The sequence below is a fragment of the Pyxicephalus adspersus genome, chromosome 4, assembly GCF_032062135.1.
Source record: "Pyxicephalus adspersus chromosome 4, UCB_Pads_2.0, whole genome shotgun sequence".
NCBI classification, from domain to species: domain Eukaryota; kingdom Metazoa; phylum Chordata; class Amphibia; order Anura; family Pyxicephalidae; genus Pyxicephalus; species Pyxicephalus adspersus.
In genome coordinates this window covers 63,461,874-63,467,157 of record NC_092861.1, presented here as the reverse complement: position 1 = coordinate 63,467,157, position 5,284 = coordinate 63,461,874, and the positions used below count along the sequence as shown (strand labels likewise).

The 5,284-nt window shown below is 38.1% G+C and overlaps 1 protein-coding gene across 1 annotated transcript in view; it reads right to left on the bottom strand.

Annotated features, from left to right (window-relative positions):
* LOC140329786 (elongin-A-like) overlaps window positions 1-5,284 on the bottom strand; it is a 42,895-nt gene that overhangs the window by 37,165 nt on the left and 446 nt on the right. The window lies entirely within an intron of this gene.

Genomic DNA, 5,284 nt, shown 5'->3' with positions numbered 1-5,284 from the left:
AAAAGGTTTGTTTAAGGACACATCCAGGGGCTGCAATACAGATGTAAGCCCACCTGGAATAACGGCCAAAGTAACTTGGGAAGACTTTGCCAATTTCTTTATGTTATCAGATGTGTAGGCTTCAAACATATCCCAAACTAGCAATGATGGTTTCTTCTTAAAGGCTTCTACTGGTCGTCCGTTCCAAATTTCTTCCAGCCATTTTTTTGTTTCGTCTTCATCTATCCAGCCTTTATAACGTGTGCGCACTGTAATTCGTGGTGGAAATTTTGACCTTTTAGGCAAGGCCTTTCTTTTAAAAATAATGACAGGCCACAGCTTAGTTCCATTAGCCAAACATGACAGAACTGTGAAATTTTTTTTTTCATTTCCTGTGGTTCTGAGGAAAATAGTTTTGTCTTCCAAACTTGCCACAGTTCTGTTGCTTGGAAGATCAAAAGTCATAGGTGTTTCATACATATTCCCAGTATCTCCTAGGTCATAATTATGAATCTTTCTTTGTTTTATAATGAATGATTGGAATGGCATCACTTTTTCTTCAAGGTCTTGCGGCAACTTTTGTGAAATCTTTGTTTTTTGTTGCAAACATAGGCCAAATCCATTCATGAAGTGGGTACACCATCCTGCTGACGCAGTGAATTTTTCAATACCTGGTACTTTATATTTGTCATTTATAGCCATTTGAAGAGAACATAAGCGATAGAAAACTTAAAAAAAAAAAACTTTACAGTTCCAGATTAACAACAGCCATAATATGGTAAACAAATACCACAGTGAAAATTAAGTGGTTAGGTAGGTATACTACTTACCGTACCTAACCACTAAATTCTCCTAAACCTCCCTGGCGGTATGATTCTGTCAAGAAAAAGTGGTTGAAAGCGGTACTGCATTCAGCCACTGTAGTAGTGTGAGTGTAGTGCAGGCAGGGCTGTAGGGATAGCTGTAGGGGCAAACAGTGGTAATCTGATGTCATACAATGTTGTATGACAATCAGACTGCACTGTAACCGTATTTACAACTGTACACCGGTGTGTAGCCGCCATAACTCCGGCGTACCCCCAACGTCTTTCCAGGTCTTGCAGCCAGCGTATTTCTGTTGCATCCTGATGACATTGTCATCAGGGGACTGAAACCCCTGGACGCGGCTGCCAGATCGGTCGGAGGACGCCGCGGGTGGCCAGGGACAAGGTAGGAGAGTTTTGTTCTGCCCTGAGCCCCAGGTTACCGTTCCTAGCAACTTTTTTCTACCTCGAGCCACATTTGGGGTTAACGCTAGGAACATTAATAACCAAGTGCAGTGATCAGGGCACTAATCTACACCAAGCAGCATACATTACAACTATCACTTTTTTATAACCAATCTGCTCCCACTGAAGACCTGAAACTACTAGCAGGACTCACTGTGCAGGAGTCTGTGTGTGATGTGGAGCAACATACAGTTTCAGATAATGCTGTCTGTCTCATCACATTCAGTAGAGACAGAGCAGCGTTATCTGAAACTGTATTAAATGGACAGAATCCTTTACCTGTACCTTTTAGCTGACAAAGGGGCGCATGACATCACTCTGTCACGCCTGGGGCGGAGCAAGCTACTGTGGCCCACAGTAGAGGACTAGAAGCCGCAGGTACCTGAGGGGTCTGGCAGGCGCCAACACTAATAGTGGAATCTGCCAGGTACATTTTGATATTGTGTCAGCCGGGTCAGGAGCGGGAATCGGGTGGCATCGGGGGCTTTTCTGGAGGGAACTATGCACCTAACTGAAGTAAAAGCCGAAGGTGACTTTTTCAGCACATTTTGGGTGCTGAAAAAGTCAGTTTATACTCGGGTATATATGGTACATTGTTCCAAGATTGCTATAGATTTTGCTTGAAATAACCAAGATGTAACTAGGTTCAGAAAACAACATTGGGTTACTATTAAGGCTGGCCACAAATAGATCAATTCCCCATTCAATCAATCAGTACATTTGATTCATCTAGGAGACCAACCATGAATGTACTTTTTTCTAACCGTAAACAGAAAAATTGTTTGATGTTGCATGTAGATTTAAAATCTCATTGTTCAGATGAAACAATTCACATTGATTGTAGAAGTATCATTTTTGGGACCTCTCAAAGGATTTTCATTGAATTTTAGAACATCTACATATATTGTAATTTTTTTGCCTTTTGATTGATTAAAAAGAATTGATATGAGAGAATGAGCTTGGGATGCGTGGAAGTGCAATTGTCATTTATATTGAAAAAGCCAATGAAACTGAATATCAAATTAAAGTCAATTCATGTACGGCTAGCAAATTAATTGCTTTGGTTTTCAAGTTTTTCATTGCAAAAAAAAAAAAAAAAAAAACTGTTAATTTCACTAAAAAATAGGTTTTGATCAGGGAAATATCTCATACAGGAGGGGTGACAATTTGTAAACATTTTGCAACAGATACAATGTATAAGCTTCTTGAGTATTGAAGAATAATGGTTACTTTGTTATTTGTTAGGGCCTGTTTGGTAGAATATAATTTAAATAGGTTGTTAAACATTCTTGCAGTACATATCTGTCAATAAAAGCTGCAGAAGTATCGATAAATATTAAATAACTATTCAGAACCAGAAGATTTTTAGTCTATGGGACACCTGCAGATGGTACTGCCTGCAACTCACGATAAGAAATACTAATAAAGATAGGTTAGAAAACCTAATCCCATCATAAGTAATTTCCCCCTGACATAGCATCAATGGAGACACAAAACACTTTTCGGACCATTTTCATAAACCTAGACACAAATAATAACTTTTCAGCAGCGATATTAAAATAAGTAAACAGGAATTTTCATTTCATGAGATGGGATAATTGGAGTGAACATTCACACTATCATGGCAAGATTCTCAACCCCTTGAGTAACTAAGCCGAGAATAATAAGTGCTACTTTTAAGGGTTACATTAAAGAAAACCTGTAATAAGTGAAACACAAAGGTAATACTGTTAAGTACTCCTGCTAAAAATGCTAGTCCTCTCATTGACATGCTGTCTTTTCTTCTTCAAAATTAGTTACCAACTTAGAACAAGCCCTGGTCCACATATTTGTTCTGAGCCAACAACACACACTGATCTAGAATTTTACAATGTAATCAGCAGGACATTCCCTATATTTTCACACTGTTACTTTGTCATGAGAGAAGTACAGGGGCTAATGTTGCTATGTGGTTTTTAAAAATGCTACTTGCTTGCCTGATGGCCATGTCTAAGAATCATGCTATACAATTAGTGTCTATTTCTTTGCTTGTCAGAACCTCAGTCAACGTTAAAGCCAAAGCATTAGGAAGACAGCCAGTAAAGAAGCATTCTCAAAATAAGGTCAGCATTGGCATGTTATTTTCTTATGAGTAGTTCATTTACTAAAGAAAACTTGTACTAAAAAGAATGATATGTGATATTGCTGCACTTCCTGAAAATGCTAGTTGTCTGACTTTCTAAATAACCAAGAAAAAAAGTGTGCAAATTAGATTTTGACTTCCTTTGCTGAATATTTGTTTCAAGACTGTAACCTAAAGTAATAAATGCAGTGACAGTTGGGTTAGTGCATTGGGTTGCAAACAAACATGCATTGCAGTAGGACAGGCTATTCAGCATCGATTGTGCTGCTTTGACAGAAATGGATATGAAGCATTTAGTTACACAAACAGCAGCAAAAACCCGAGGTGGTGCATTGTGGCACATTTTCTTGTTACAGATCAGTTACAAAAAGGGACAAATGTCAGACAATGTTCTAGCTTTTTTGGTACTAAAAGGTCTGTGTGCCACTTTTGATTGCATTTAACCAGTCCATAAGATACTATTCCTCTTAATGGAAAAAAAATCCTACCATAGACACCATCAATGAGAGACCATTCCCTCCACTGAAAGCACACCTTCTACTCACATCGAAACAATTAATAGGACATTATGTTTCCCAGTAACACCAATAATATGGCAACCGAATAACCACTCTATCCATTGATGGAGAAATGTGTCAGCCAACAAAAGCAATAATGGAACACTATTCCCCCCACAAACACCAACAATTAAAGATTTTTCCCCCCCAAATTAACAGGTACCCCATTTCTGACACTTATGCCAATGATAAAAAAATAAAATCCCTCCTGGCAATAATGAGTGACCTCTATTGCTCCCACCGACATCAATGAGGGGGCAATATTCATTGCACTAAAACAATGAGAAACTATTCCTCCCACTGACACAAACCATGGGGCACTTTTACTACCATTAACACCAACCATAAGACCCTCATTCTATCACTGACATCATTAATAAAATATTTTTCCTCCCCCCACTATCTACTGCCACTGGCCTCCTCACCTAGTGAATAATTTTTTCTTCTAAATAGAAAGATCGAAAAAAAAGGAGAAGAAAAGAAAAAAAAATGGGGAGAATAATTTTTTGTTTTCTTTTTTTCTTTTTTATTTCTACTAACCACCAAGCCTAAAGGCATTTTCAGCTCCTATTGGCCACAGCCTGGCATCCTGAAGTTTGATAGAGTGAAATGCCACTTTTTTTAAGAAAATGTTTGGACCTTTGGCCTAATGTCTTTGACCAGTTTTCATCTCGCAGACCAACTAAAAAGATATATTTTTATTTCACCAATACTTTCGTAGGTATGCACTAATGATATATATACAGTGCAATACATGTGCATGAACACAGATTTTCCACAGGTTCTGGCTACAAAATATTACTAGTACTACAGCTGAATGTGTTAGATGCTTCAGCTTCCATAAATGATTGTTTTAATACAAAGTAGTAATTCATTTACTGGATTTTGTACAGCTGAGTTATTTGTGCATACCCTGGGATATGGTCTGAGCAGTTATTGTGCATACACAGGGCTCATCACCCCTTTTTAGTAGCACAAAGATCCAGTGAAAAATAAATACATGTTTTGTAGTGACAACGTTTGGGGAAAACAAATAATATGCACCTATGCTTACTTTTGCAAATGTACTAGCACATCACTAATCAATACATTTTTAACTTTATTGTTATTAAAACATCCTATGCAATACAGTAAAAACTTTGCACTATGTGGGATAATTAGGCAAGACTATTCACTTGTTAGATGAAGGCTGTTTTGCACTTCCCCCAACACCTGTTCCAGTATAGTGCCCTGACCAGAATAGCTAGCCTAATATAAACAGGGGCCTGAAAGGCTCCACACTTCCTGAATACCTCCCTGATAGCCCATGCATGTGAACTCTAGATTTTGTTCTTAATTAAATGCAGCAGCCATTAATC